Source organism: Phalacrocorax carbo, chromosome 16, assembly GCF_963921805.1.
Source record: "Phalacrocorax carbo chromosome 16, bPhaCar2.1, whole genome shotgun sequence".
Lineage (NCBI taxonomy): Eukaryota > Metazoa > Chordata > Aves > Suliformes > Phalacrocoracidae > Phalacrocorax > Phalacrocorax carbo.
In genome coordinates this window covers 9910575-9926053 of record NC_087528.1, presented here as the reverse complement: position 1 = coordinate 9926053, position 15479 = coordinate 9910575, and the positions used below count along the sequence as shown (strand labels likewise).

The 15479-nt window shown below is 50.4% G+C and overlaps 1 long non-coding RNA gene across 1 annotated transcript in view; it reads right to left on the bottom strand.

Moving 5' to 3' along the window:
• Positions 1 to 8391: 8391 nt before the first annotated feature.
• LOC135315971 (uncharacterized) overlaps positions 8392 to 15479 on the bottom strand; it is a 7512-nt gene continuing 424 nt past the window's right edge. The window contains exons 2-3 of the long non-coding RNA XR_010375460.1: positions 12344 to 12380; positions 8392 to 11534 (exon numbers count right to left, since the gene is read on the bottom strand). This is a non-coding gene — a long non-coding RNA (uncharacterized LOC135315971). The remainder of the gene's footprint in view (positions 11535 to 12343; positions 12381 to 15479) is intronic.

Below are 15479 nucleotides of genomic sequence, written 5' to 3'. Positions count from 1 at the left end.
TTCTTCTCCCACCTGCCTATGCTGAGCATGACGCCATAAGGTGTGGGACATCCCTGGGGTCAGTTGGGGTCAGCTGTCCCGGCTGTGTCCCCTCTCAGCTTCTTGTGCACCCCCAGCCTGCTCGCTGGTGGGGTGGAGTGAAAGGCAGAAAAGGCCTTGACTCCACTTAAGCCCTGCTCAGCAGTAGTGAAAACATCTCTGTATTATCAACACTGTTTTCAGCACAAATCCAAATCATAGCCCCATACTAGCTACCATAAAGAAAATTAACTTCATCCCAGCCAACACCTGCACAAGGGAAACCACTGTAGGCAGGCAGGTGCCAGCAGGGGAAGTGCCTCTGGCAGCAGCAGGGGCACACGGGGAAATGCCACTGGCAGGGTAACGGCACAGGGGAAATGCCACCTGCAGGCAAGTGCCAGCTGCCTTCTCCAGTCTGCCGCCACCGTCACCCCTGCGTGCGGACTTGTGCCTGCCGCCACCGTCACCCCGCTTGCTTCTGCCTGCCAACGTTTCCACTTCAGCTTGCAAGAGTAAGTCAAACCACCCACTAACACACAAAAGTTAGCGTTACTGGCAGATGACTCAAATATACACAGAGACCGATAGAGCTCAAAAACTCAGCCCCACAAACTCCAAAGGAAATAGGGGTAGAGCTGAGCCAACGACAGACCATCACTGGGGTACCAGATACCGAATAGGCACATACTATAAGACAGAAAACAGACTGCTGTGGAGCACAAGGATGGCTTTGGAACAGGTGCTGACAGAACAAGAGGCACTGACACACGGATTAGGAAGGTCCTGAAAGGCCCACAGAGACCAAAGAAGTCTTGGGGATGCAATGAGCTCAAAAGGGAATTGAACAAAGTACAGACGTCCTTAGGGCACTAGGAATGGAGGTTCATCGAAGACGAGAGGACAGAAGAACCAACTGGGATAACAGACACAGACTCAGGAAGGGTTCAGAGGGGAAAAGAGGGGTGCAAAGTGTCCTGCTGAGCTAAAACAGGGCTCTAGGGCATATGGAATGTCTCACGAGACCTCAGCCCAGGGAGCAGAGGAGTCCCAAGGAGGCCTGAGAGACCAAAGAAGCCTCAGCAATAATGAGGAACTCTGAAAGGGTGTTTCAACAAAGTACAGATGTCATCAGGGGGCTGGGGACTGAATGAAGGCATCCTAAACAGCAAAGAGTAAGATAACAGAACTCTGAAGTGGGAAGGCAAGGAAATAAAAAAATCAAAAGGGAGCTAAGTGCTACAACAGTGCTGTGGAGTACAAAAACAGACTTAGAGCAGATTGTTATAGAGAGTAGAGGAATTATGAAGGGGCAGGGTAAGAAAAGAAGGCTTGGGGACACAAGGCTGAGGGCCTTGGAGTCTCAGGAGAGCATCTAGGCAAACTACAGATGACTGAGTGAGAGAGGAACTGAACTGACACACTCAGTGGCAGAGACACATAAAGGAACGCTTCATAGCAAAGAAAGATGGAACACGAGAGAGATGGAAACAGAGATGAAGTGCTACAGGGTGCTGTGGAGAATGAGGAAGGTCTCAGGAGGCATCATGTCTGTGAGGAGGCTTGCCTGCCTTACCATATGTCAGAATCTCGTTATGTTCATTAGCAGCTGCTTTGTTGCTTTTGCTGCTGGCTGTAGTGCTGTACTGCGATCACCTGACTCTGCTGTGCCTCAGAACATTTTGGTAACAGCAATGGCTCATGTGTGGGTTACGGGATCCAATCCAGACAGGGCAGCAGTAACAAGAAGTATCAAAATGTGGTTTTTGAGGGAAGCGCCTACTTCACTAAAACCCTTGATTATTCCAGAGGCAACAGGTAATGCAGGCACCCTAGCAAATACCTTGAGGGAAACTGGGGCTGTAATTTCAGGACCATCTGGTTGGGTGGTGAATAAAGGAAAGCCGGCAAAACCAAAAGGAGTTACAGCACGAGGAAACAGATGTGGAATGATCTTGTACAAGCCGGTGTCCCACAATCAGAAATATATGGGATGATAACTAGTTGTAAGGGACTTTTAAGCAAGACTAAGGTAAGTGTTGCTGGTGCTACAGGGAAAAGAAGTTTGAGGCTGTTTTTATAGCCTACGGAGCTCACAATGGGGAGTAATAAATTAACACATGAACTCCTCTATATGTCAGAATGTCCTTTACCAGTATTTGGACAGGATTTACTCTGCCAATTAAATGTGCAATTAACCTTCTCTGAAGATTCTGTCCAGTTACATATTCCCCCAGAGAATGCATAGAGACCCCAGATGTACCTGCTGAGAAGGATCCTGCAGAAGGAGGAAATACTCCAGAAAAAGTTATCACATGCAGTAACACCCATGGTGTGGCCATCAGGAATGTCAGGGTGACCCGAGAATGTGACTCTGATAAAGACCAAACTAAAACCAGGAGTAATTAAGGGAACGTCCGTCACACAGGGCAATTAAACTCACAAGGGGCTCCAATAAATATGGAACAGAAGTTATGAAACTTCTGCAAGCAGTTCTTCAACCAAAGGAGGCTGCAATAATACACTGTAAAGCTCACCAAAGGGGAAATAGCAAAGTTGTGAAAGGTAATGGAAAAGCCGATCTGAAGGAGCCTTAATTCCAGGATCTTGTTTAGAACCATCACCACCAAAATATGTTGAGAAAGAAAACCAATTAACAGCAATTAGATTGCTCCAAAAATGATCGATGTTGGTAGGTGACCCCACTGAAACCATTACTGGTTCCTGAGGAAGTGATGGAAATGTTACTTACAAGGCTACACCAAGAAACGCAGACAGGAGCAGTTGCACTGGTATTAACTGCTAAGCGAAGCGGTTTTAGGCCCAAGATACAAACTATAGCAGATATTGTAGTGAAAAAAGGTAATGTCTGTTGTGCTAATAACCCAAAAATCAGTAAGAAGGTTATGGGAGGACAGAAGACAAGGAATAGCTCCTGGGGAATACTGGCAGATTGGCTTTTCGGAGTTGGAGAGATGTAATCAGTATAAATATCTATTGGTATTAATACACACTTTCTCTCGTTGGTCAGAGGCTTTCCCTTGTCATACCAACAAAGCTACAGAGTAATTAGGATTTTATTCAAGGAAATTATACCTCGATTTGGTATTCCAGAAGGTATCTCCTCTGACAATGGGCCTCATTTTATTGCAGAAGTAGTACACATGCCCTGGAGGCCTCAATCTACTGGGAAAGTAGAAAGGCTGAATAGGACCTTCAAGAGGCAAGTTTCTAAACTTTGCCAGGAAGCACACCTTAAATGGATAGAAGCCTGACCTTTACCTCTTTTGTGAATTCAAATAACCCCTAGGGTTAAGGAGGGGGTAAGCCCCTTTGAGATCCTATACTGGGAAGCATATCCCACAAACCTTTTAAACATCAAGGGAGACCAATTCCATATAAAAGCACAGGCTGCCATCAAACAATGTTTGATTTCTCTCTCGCAGACTTTGTCTTCACTGCACAGGTACATAAATCAATGGGCTTCTCTTCCCTTGGACGCACCGGTCCACCCATTCCAGCCAGGAGACGCTGTCTACATACAAATCTGGAAAGATGAACCTTTGAAATAGAAGTGGGAAGAACCCTATGCTGTATTACTTAAAGCTTATACTGCGGTTAAGGTAGAAGGAATTGATTCCTGGGTTTATTGTACATGGGTAAAAAGGGCGCCAAGGCCCGATCAAGATAAATGGACCTCCACTCCAACTGGAAAGGTTAGACTTCAATTGACCAGAGACCCTTGAGATAAACTGTGCTTAGGAAACAGGACTTGTCTATGTAGAGATTTAGTGCCTATTTTCCCCACAAGGATAGTTATAGAAACCCTCAGGAAATATTAATCTAACTATGCCAAGATGATAGCTATATATTCAGTATTTGTCTGTAAAGGAAATTTAATCCTACAACTTATCCAGTCATTTGGGAGAATCCACAATAGCAGCAGCTTGACTGCATGATCACATGTCTTCCACTACCAAAATCCATTGCAAACTCCCCCTCCCAGATTGGGGAATCTTAGTTCTAGATTTAAATCAAACCTTTGAAAAACATAATAGCTAATAATTCAATAACAGTGGGTAAACTAACTGCATTCAGATTTTACAACATGGTCATGGAGTTTGTCCATATATAAATTTCTTATAAGGACCATTGTGTTCACATCCCAAACATTACTGAAAATCTAGATGATTAATTAAACTGAATTTAAAAAGTGGCAAAGTCAAGCCAGGACCTAAAGGCTTCAATAAAAATCTGATAGTTAAACAAAATATTACATAAGCTTGGATTCTCCCTTACTGGATAGTTGCAAAGCTTGTTACAAATATGACTGTATATTAGTTGGATGTATTACGAGTATGATATACTGCTTATGAAAAGGACTGAGACTTATGAGACACATAAAAAAGGTCTCATAGTCTCAAAGGGGGAAAAAAATGATATCCCAAAGAAAATGGAATTTTCCACTAAGTAATAACAATGAACTATGCGATCCTTGCAAAACAGAATCTGGCAGTCAGAGAAGGGAGCTGAGAGAGAGGGAAGCATTTGTTTTGTGATTAGATCTTTGATGAACTGAGTGACTGCTGAAAGGGAATAGCGTGCCTCAGAAGACACTGAAAGGTGGGTGGTCAAGTCTAAAGTCAAGGGGGACAACTAATTGGAATGTTTATGCATGTTGATAAGAACCAAAACCAAGTGTCCTTTAGGTGAACTATCTTCATAATACTAAAAATCATGCCCATAGGCCAGAAAACCTGGGTGAACAAACCCGCTTTTTGGGGAAACAGGAACAGATACAGAAAATGAAAATACAGCGAGGGAAAGCAGGATAGAGGAACAGAAAGAGAAAAATAAAATTAGGGAGAAGGACTGAGGAGCAGAAAGAAAGGCACAGGGAAAAGGACAGTGAGATGGATAAGTCAACAAAAAAGGGATGAGGAGCCCTGTGGGGACATGGCAGAAGAAAAACAGGGTCAGGGAGGAGGACAGAGGGAAAGAGAGAAAATGATGAGTGGGGAGCAGAACAGATGGCTCGAGAGAAAGAGATTGAGAGGAATAAGGGAGGGAGCAAGATAAAAAGACAGGGAACAAGGCAGAGAGACTGAGGAAAACAGAGAGACACACAGATCAGGACAGAGAGGGAGAAAGAAAAAACAGTGCTGGACTGCAGGATGAGAAAAAAGACCAGGGAGCAGGACAGAGGGGAATAATGGGACAGCAAGCTGGGCAGGGGGATATAGTGAGAAAGATGGGACAGGCAGTGGTATAGAGATAGAATCATCGAATAACAGAATGTCCTCAGCTGGAAGGGACTGCCTCCCTGGGGAGCCTGTGCCAGGGCTCCACCACCCTCTGGGGGATAGAGCCTTTCCCTAATGCCCAGCCTAACCCTCCCCTGGCACATCTCCCTGCCGTTCCCTCGGGTCCTGGCGTTGGTCACCAGAAAGCAGAGATCCGCGCCTGCCCCTCCTCCTCCCCTCGGGAGGGAGCTGCAGAGGCCATGAGGCTGCCCTCGGCCTCCTCTGCTCCAGCTGAACAAACCCAGGGACTTCAGCCGCCCCTCGTACAGCTTCCCCTCTGAACCCTTCACCAACTCCATGGCCCTTCTCTGGACACTCTCCCTTAGCTTAATGTCCTTAATGTCCTGTGGCGCCCAAAATTGCACAAAGCACTCGAGGTAAGGCTGCACCAGATACCCAGACAAAAAGTTAGGGGGACGATGAAGGACAGAGAGGGTAACAGGAAACGGACTGGCAGCAGGGTAGAGACGGAGAAAAAAAAACATTAGAGACAGGAGGAGGAGAGTGACAGGATCATGGCGGAGAGATGGAGAAAGAAAAAACCAGTGATGGATAGCAGTCCAGAAGGACAAGGAAAAACAGGAGGAAGGACAGAGCAATATAGAAAACAGGTGAGGGACAGGGAACAGGAAAGTGCAATATTGTGAAAAAGAGAGGGACAGGGAGCAGGATGCTGAGATAGAGAGTAAACAAGAGCAACAGAGAGAAGGACAGAGAGGTGGACCATGAGAAAAAAAAAGGACAGAGAGGTGAAGCAATAACTAATAGGGCCAGGGAGCAGCACAAAGGGACAGAAAGAGTAAGAGATTAACAGGAAGAACAGGGACAGTGAGATACAGAATGAGAATAAGTGACATCGAGCAAGAAAAAGAGAGAGAGAAAAGAAAGGAAGGAGAGAGATAGGAAGGCAGGGGCACAGAGTGGCATGTACAGGTGCAGAGGGGAGAAGAATGCCAGGGAACAGGCCAGAGAAACTGTGGAGAAAAAAAAAAAGAGATGCAGATCAGGACAAAGAGATGGAAAAGGAAACAGCAGTGATTGGTGCAGGACAGAGAATGAAAAAAAGGGAGAGGGAGCAGGACAGAAGTGCAGAGAGAAAAAGAAAAGGGAGCAGAACAAGAGAGATAAAGAGGAAAAGGGAGCAGGACAAAATAATAGATGAGAAGTACGGGGTGGGGGGGAAGAATCACAGCAGCATGGCAAAGAGAAGGGGGCCAGGGGAGAGGCAGGGAGGGCCCAGGATGCACAAGAGGGGAGGCAGGGTCCCAAGGGCCTGGGAGTCACTGTAGCTCTCGCTCTCAATGCTGCCAGGAGAATTTGACAGGTCAGATGCCTCCTTCTCCTTTTCTCCTCCCTTCCCCTTCTATAACTCTGGTCACTTGGCTGGCCTCCCCTTCAGAGGACACATGGGTGTCTCACAGATCTTATGAGATGAGGCTTCCTAAACATATAGCCCGGCTCACTTGTGCACTACACAGCTGTACCACACTTTGGGTTACGCATACAGACCCCACGGCGCACGCTGGCAACCTGGCCTGCTGCAGACTACAAAGAAGGATACTTTCTCACAGAGAGGCAGGTTCTCTTGCCTGCAGTGGGAAGCAGCTGCCACCCAGGTGGCCTTTGATGTCTTCTTCTTTACCTTTATCTGGTCTCTCCAGTTTCAGCCACAGCAGCTCCATATCCAGTACACGCTCCACCCGTCCTTTTTTGCCCCCACACTGTGAGGAGAGAAAAGCCAGGCAGAGACTACCCACGCAAGCCTGAGGCGGCTGCAGTCATCCCCAGGGCAGGAACCGCGGCCTCTGGGAGAGGGAAAGAAGAAACAGCGACCCGAAATCGCCCCTGGCTGAAGCTTCTCCTTCCGCAGGGGCTTCCCGAGACGCCGCTCCTCCCCCGCCCCGCTGCTACCGGCACCAGCGCATCCGAGGGCCAGCTCGCGGCCTCCACGGCAGGCCCTGCGGGCGGCCCGGGGCTACGCGACAGGCTCCAGGGGAGCTGGAGGCAGCTGCCGGGGCCGAGCTGGGCCAGGGGAGGCTCAGTGGCAGCTCTGGTGACTCGGGAAGGCGCCCGACGTCTGCGCCCTGAGGGGCAATGTCCGCCTCCTCCCCTCGCCCCTCCCAGCAGCCCTCGGGTAACCCCCTGGGCTGCCCTCACACGGCTCGCCTCCGGGTGAGACCGGGACCCTGCCGCAGCGGGCGGCTTGAAGCTTCCCGTCCCGCCACCCGAGGGCGGGCAGGAAACACCCCCGCGTCCGCCGAAAGGACCCGCTCGCCTCACCGCTGGCTCCGGCCCTCACTTGCCGCCATGGCGCTCCGGGGAACCGCGCATGCGCCGGCCGCCGACGGGGCGCCGGAGGGGCCAGAGGCGGCGCGCGAGCGCCGGGAGGCTTTATCGCGCTTCGGCCGCCAGGCGGCGGCGGCGAGCGCGGGGCGCGTGCCCGGGGGCGGCAGCGGTGCCGCAGTCCCGCGCTCCGCCGGGCAGCGCGCGCCTGGGGCGGGCAGCGACCGGCAGCGCCCCGCAGGCACGGCAACGCCGTCACCGGCGGACGGCTACGCGGGGCACGGCGGCGCGGCCCCGCGTGGGCGGTGCTCCGCGTGCAGTACCGGCTTTCGGCCGCCGAGCGGCAGCGGCGCCGCTGCTGCGGTCCCGACTTGCTAGAATCACAGAATGCCCTGAGCTGGGAGGGGGCCACAAGGACCATCGAGCCCAGCTCCTGTCCCTGCACAGGACACCCCACATTCACACCGTGGCTGAGGGCTGTGTCCAGGTGCTTCTGGAATATCGCCAGGCTGGTGCCGCGATGCCTCCCTGGGGAGCCTGTGCCAGGGCTCCACCACCCTCTGGGGGAAGGACCTTTCCCTAATGCCCAGCCTAACCCTCCCCTGGCACATCTCCCTGCCGTTCCCTCGGGGCCTGGCGTTGGTCACCAGAGAGCAGAGACCAGCCCTGCCCCTCCTCCTCCCCTCGGGAGGGGGCTGCAGAGCGCCATGAGGCTGCCCTCGGCCTCCTCTGCTCCAGCTGAACAAACCCAGGGACTTCAGCCGCCCCTCGTACAGTTTCCCCTCTGAACCCTTCACCAACTCCATGGCCCTTTTCTGGACCCTCTCCCATAGCTTTATACCCCCAATGTCCTGCGGCGCCCAACCCTGCCCACAGCACTCGAGGTGAGGCCGCCCCAGCGCGGGGCAGAGCGGGACAATCCCCCCCCTCGCCCGGCTGCGATGCAGGGCTCGGTGCCCCCCAGGGCACGGCTGGCCCTCGGGGCTGCCAGGGCACGCTGCTGGCTCACGTTCAACTTGCCGTTGACCAGAACCCCCTGGTCCCTCTGCAGAGCTGCTCCCCAGTCTCTCATTCCCCAGCCTGTCCGTACAGCCAGGGTTGTCGTGCCCCAGGTGCAAAATCCAGCACTTACCCTTGTTAAAATTCATATGGTTGTTAAACTTTATACTTTCTGCACAAGAGCAGCCACCTCGGGCATTGCAGTTATTCCCACCTACTTACCTACAGGCTGCGACCCGCTGGACGCTGGAGGGCATTGCTGTCACACCGGTGGCTTGCCGCTCCCCCATCCCTGCCCCGCAGCTGCAGCCCACAGGGACACGGGGCCATCATAATCAACCCCAAGGAACAGCTGGGGCTGCCAGAGCAGCAGAGGTGTCCAGCTGCAGAGGGCAGCTTGCTGAAAGCTAAAGGGAAGAGAGCTGCGGTGCATGAAAAGGAATAAGGATTAGTATTAAGGGAACAAATGGAGAGCTTTGGAGTGCAATGAAAGGGGGGAAAAAGAAAAACATCAGGGGGTGATAGGGCAAACAAAAGATTCTGGGAGCACAGAAGAGCAAAGGGAAGGCCTTGGTGCATAAAGGAAGGAAAATACGATCCTGGAGCACACCAGAAAGTACTCAGAAAACCCCAGGGTGGGGAAGAAAGGTAAACTGAAAACTTCGTGGCACGCTGCAAGACAAACATAGGGCGCAGGGATACACAGAAAGGCCCACAGAAGGTTTGGGGGCAACTCGAAATGTGAACTGCAGGCCTTGGGGGGCTCTGGAGCACATGCAGAGCCTTGGTGCACCCCAAAGGGGCCATAAGGCAGGCTGTAATCAACTTCAGCCACCATAATGAATCTAAAAAGTAGGTATTACATCTTTTTCTTTTCACATATGCATACCTGGTAACAAAATATGAAACTACCAAAGCAAAGCTAATCCAGCCACAATTAACAATATTCACAGGGTAGGAATGGATTATTTAGTCCTTAGAGCTGCCCTGAGAGACAGAAATAACATTTTTTATTGATAATCTTACCTATCCACACAGAAACGCCTCCTTCTTTAGCTGTTTCTGGTGATATCAGGAGCCCTGCATTTTTAGGGACACACCAGGGCCTGAACCGCATTTTTGCTTCCCTGTTTCATCCAATTTGATAGGTGTTATTCATAAAAACCTGTTCACCAGTCTTCTCCCTGTTATCCATTTGCACTTCCTATCACTGATTGCATCCCTATAGCAAAAAGTTAAGCTGTGCCCTTAACCCCCAACGAGAGCGCAGTGCCCAGGCCCTGCCACCACGGTTGTTTATGACTTTGTATCATAGCCCTGTCCTTCCTTCCACCCGTCTGGAGGAGAGCTCCTCCGTATTTAAAATTTGTTTGAAGGGCATACTAAACAGGGTACACAGAGATCAAATGAAACTGGGGGAAGAGAGCCGAACACCCTAATATAATTCTCCCAAAAGAGGGGAAGAGCTCTGGGCATGGCCAAACTACCTCCCAAAAAACAGGAAAGGGATGCCACGATATTGCTACGACCCATTCCCCGAAGATGCAGAGACCTGAGAAGACCCCTGCACCACTCCAAATATGGTAGTAACATGATGGGGACAGCCCTGCAGACCACCAAATGTGTCCCCGTCCCCCCCTCCATAACCAGAGCCCATAGGTGAGGAGGGAAAGCCCCACCGGCCATCCCAAACATCCCAGAGCCTTTGACAAAGTCCCAGAAAGACCACAGCATCATGCAAACCCACAAGCAGCCCACCGCAGGCCTCCAGAACAGCTCCACCAAGAGAACGAGAGAGTCTCAGGGACCCCAGGCTTGGGGTGGCGGCCTGTCTGGGTCCTCACTGTGTCCCTTAATTAATCTAATGACCTCTGTATTAACTGAGAATAAAGCGCAGCCAAGGGCTAGCTTGTATTTATCTTCCTCGGATGGGAACAGGGAGCGCAGGAGACGGTGCCTCAGGAGCATCTGTCCCCTGCGGGGTTTCCGGCAGTCTATGTCTGCATCCCAGCAGCATTGGGCCATCTCTCCTGTTCCCCTGCGGTGGGGGACGTGGGGCACAAAATTCTCCCCTGGGCACCAGGAGGTCAGGGTTTGCCAGCGGAGGGAGGGAAGAGACATCCAGGACTGCAGGGGAGCCTGCCACCTTTGGGGGTGGCATCAAGGCATTGTTTGGGGGGGTGGGTTTGGGGGCATTGGGGTTCTGAGGTGGGGTTCAGAGCAGTGTTGGAATCATTGTGGTCTTGGGGCAGGGTTGGGGGTTGGGGGCTTTTGGTCCAAGCCTGGGGGTGTTTTGAAGTCCTGGGACTTTGAGGGTCAATGGTGCATTTGGGGCAAGGTTTAGCAGCTGCTGGGGAATTGGGGACTGGTTTGACAGATGTCTGCAGAGCCTTTGGGCAGGGGGCTTTTGCTGGCAGCATGTCAAGGTGGCAGTCCTGTTCCAGAGCAGTGCCATTTCTGTGCAAAAGCCAGTGCCTTGGGTGCTTCATGTGGCTGTCAGAGTTCCGGGAGGAGCCATGGGGCACCTGGTTAGTGACCTTGTGTGCCTGAGAAGCCATTGGAGAGGAAAAGCCTGCACCCTACATTCCTTCAGATCGCCCTGTCTTTCCCCTGCCTCCCTGTGTGCCCCAGACCAGACAGCCCAGCCCACCCCTCGCCACACTCCAGCTACACTCACCCACCATCTGCCTAGCACACAGCTTCTTCACCGATGAGGCCAAGACCCAGCATAACCCCAGATTCTCTCCAACTCAACCAGCTTCAATAGTCATGGAACTTAGCTCTTCCTCTGTTTCAAACCTTCCTTGCTTTTTCCTTTCTTCCTCATGCTCCTATGCTCCTTCTATACTTTCACGCTTCTTTAAAATATCACTAAAATTAACCGATCAGGTCAAGCCGCATCTCCAAGTTGTTGGCCCGCAAAGTACTACCCTGCAAAACAAACCAAAAACACTGTTGAGGCCATTAATTTATCCTATTTTCAGAGTACTTTTCCAAAGCTTTAACTGTGATCGATGGAACCACTTCTCTTCACATTATGCAAAGCTACATTGGTCTCTTAATCGAGCAGAAACTGTTTCTTCTAGTTTGGACTCCCTCGAGGGCTCCATGGCTCTGGCCGCGCAGCGCTGCGGCATACATCCCATTCCCCTGTGGCATGGGACTGAGGGTGCACAGATGTCCCCGTGAGTGCCAGAAAGCAAGAGCCAGGTAGCAGGAGGTTGGAGACATCTATAGAGTCATAGGGGCCTGCAGGCAGGGGCATGGGGAGCTTCTGGCTCTTGGGGCAGGCTTTTTTACATTAGTTGCCATGACTGAAGTTAAAAGCAAGAGGAAAATATGCCCAATTGGAGGAAATAAAAGAAAATGGATCCAGTTTAAAAGCACCTTAGTCTTCAAACAAGAGAAATCCTATTTCTATTGATGAGGCTTGATGTATTATTAATACTATTTTAACAGTGGTCACGCTTAATAGACCACTGACATATATTGTAACATCTGCATATTTCATACACATGTAAACATATACATTTTTTAATATACAAATATGTGTCTCTATGGGTGTGATGCTAAGAGCCATAAGAGCTACAAGACATTAAGAGCTACAAAAAAACCCCAAATTATTACCTCATGTAGATGATATTCCAGTGACTGGAGCTACAGAAGATGCATGACAGAAGTTTTAAAAGTAAGAGATCAACTTGAGTAAGGCCCAATTACTGCAACCCCCTTTTAATTACCTGGGTGTTGTAACTGGGGCAACAGGGAGCCAGATACCTAGAAGAAAGATTAAAGTCTCATATGAAATAAAGACTCCTACTAATCAACTCACCTTAAAACAGAGTTCAGAAATTTTAATTTCTTATGGCAGCATATCCATGTGTGCATTAGATATCTCCTGTGCTTATACAGTAACTTTGTTGTTTCATGTTTTTCTGTAGGATATTGAATTTTACTGTATGTTTTTGAAGAATGACAGATTTTACTTCAACTGCACTGATAAGCAATTGCTGATAAAGTTATAATGCCATGATGGAGATTCTGAGGCAAGACTGAGGAGCTGAGATACATGGCCTGCCAGAAGAACATTGCTCAGCAGCGATTGCTAGCCTTCGGGTATAGGTACTGTGCGTATGTCTCTCATTCTGTCAGACTCGGAGACGTTTTCAGCAACTGCAGAAATTTCTCACTTGGTTCTATGCTCTATAGTAATAATTTCAGCAATTATATTTAGCTTTATTAACTGTGTTAGTTATACATATTTAGCAAACCACGTACCGGCCACGCACTGCCATCAAGATCTACAAGGTACTCTGCTCAGGCCTTTAGCAATCATCATGAGGCAAGACGAGAGAGGAGAAGGCGATTGGTCCTGATCAAAAAACTTGAGCAACAGGTAGCTTTGCAACATCCTTGCTGGAGTCATGAGTAATAACCCATGATCTGAAAACTACCAATGGAAAGGGGGAATGCTGACCTGTAGCCAGCCTTTGGTAGACAACATTCAAAGACACCACACTGTTCCCTCTATGTACTCACACCTACGCTTTTTGGTGAAATTCAAGGGCGTGGGAACTCTTACTCAGCTGTGATCTGTAGGTCTGGTCCTATGTTCAGCCTGCCTCTTACTGCAACAGCCAAGACTGTAGGAAAAAAATGTTTTCATTTCTGTACCAGCACTGGAACTTCCTCCACATGTACCAGGTTATGTACCTAAGCAGAAATCAACAAAGCCTGGCCTCATACAACCACAAGTAGAACCCACTGCCTCTGCCACTGTGCCCTAAACCTTCATTGCCTTCAGTTAACTCAATATGACCTACACAATCCACAACTCAACCTGTACACGTCCAACACCCCAACTAACAGAGCACTGCTTCCTCCCCTGTCTCTGGCTGCCAGCCGTCATCTGAGCTGCTCTTGCGTACTTCTGCTAGTAGTTTTTCCCAGTCACCAGGACACCCCCAACTCTCTAGTGCTCTCCCTAATACATACAGCAAGGACACTACTCTCATCTTCTCCATTCTAGCACATATACCCCAGCATAGCTCTTTCTCTCAGCACAGGAGATTGTGGGGATCCCTTCCGGCTTTGAGTTTGCAGTGCTCTACAAGCACTGGCCATGCAAAATCGACACACACTCGCACCCATTTTCCACAGGAAAACTGTGCAATACCCAATCCTGACCCATTAAGTGTTTCACTAGTATTTGATCACTCTCTGCACAGCAGGACTCAGACCTTGATTGTGTGGGGAGGAGTAAATAGATATGCCACCTATCTGAAGAGGGGTGAGATGGTCCCATCAGCTTCCTAATGCAGGCAGTCCTGACTCACCCCTCCCTGTGCACTTACACTGCAGGCTCTTAACAACCACGCTCCACAGAAAAACATGGGTGCCCATGCACCCATGCAGCCTAGTCATAGAATCATAGAATCATTAAGGTTGGAAAAGACCTCTAGGATCACCAAGTCCAGCTGTCAACCCAACAACGCCAGGCGTCCTAAACCATGTCCCCAAGTGCCACGTCTACACGTTTTCCGAACACCTCCAGGGATGGTGACTCCACCACCTCTCTGGGCAGCCTGTGCCAGGGCCTGACCAGTCTTTCCAGTAAAGAAATTTTCCTTAATACCCAATCTAAACCTCCCCTGACGCAGCTTGAGGCCGTTTCCTCTCATCCTATCACTAGTGACTTGGGAGCAGAGACCAGCCCCCCCCTCACTCCAGCCCCTCTCAGGCAGTTGCAGAGAGCGAGAAGGGCTCCCCTCAGCCCCCCCTTCTCCAGGCTAAACCCCCCCAGCTCCCTCAGCCGCTCCCCAGCACACTTGTTCTCCAAGACTAGTCCTCTTGCTCAGACCCTACTTTCTACGTCCGAGGAGCGTACTGCAGCCCCTGCTCGACAGGCAGCTGTGGCTTAGGCCTGGGCACGCAGCACAGCAATCACTGCCCACACAGCTGGGTCTGCAACACCACCCAGGCAGAACAATCCAGAAAACCCTGCATCTCAGTAGCATTACTGGCATGAAGCAAGTGTCTCCAAGATGCAGGCTTATACAGTTGGTTCACTTTAAGGACACAGAAGAATTCCCCCTTGCAGGATGGCACATGAAACAGCTGGAAGGGTGCTCAGACACTCTTTGCCTAGAAACCTGTTGTGACCACCTCTCCTACGAGGTCAGACTGAGAGAGTTGGGGTTGTTCAGCCTGGGGAAGAGAAGGCTGTGGGGAGACCTTATTGCGGCCTTCCAGTACTTAAAGGGGGACTATAGGAAGGGTGGGGGCAACCTCTTTAGTCCTGCTGTGACAGGACAAGGGGTAATGGTTTTAAACTAAACTGGGGTAGATTTAGACTGGATATAAGGAAAAAAGGTGGTGAAACACTGGCACAAGTTGCTCAGAGAGGTTGTGGAGGCTGCATCCCTAGAAACATTCAAGGCCAGGTTGGACGGGGCTCTGAGCAACCTGATCAAAGGCTGGACTAGATGATCCCTGAGGTGCCTTGCAACCTGTGCTTCTGTGCGACTCTGATCTGGTTGAAGATGTCCCTGTTCACTGCAGGGGTGTTGGACTGGATAGCTTTGAAAGGTCCGTTCTGACCCAAACCATTCCATGATTCTATGACTTTACATTCCCTCCCTCTGCCACCCTACACCTCTGCCACAGACGCCTCCCGATACTCCCAGCCCTTCACATCTGCAGCCCAAGCCCTCTCACGCCAGAAGCTGGCTTCATAATCCACCCCCCCGCTTGCCGTAGGAGAAGGCAACCTCGACTCGGCCGGCGAGAGAAGACCACCAGCCTGGCAAGGCCGTGCGTTCAAGGGCGCGTTGCTACAAGAAAAGGAGAAAACATGCAAACAGAAACGCGTTTTCT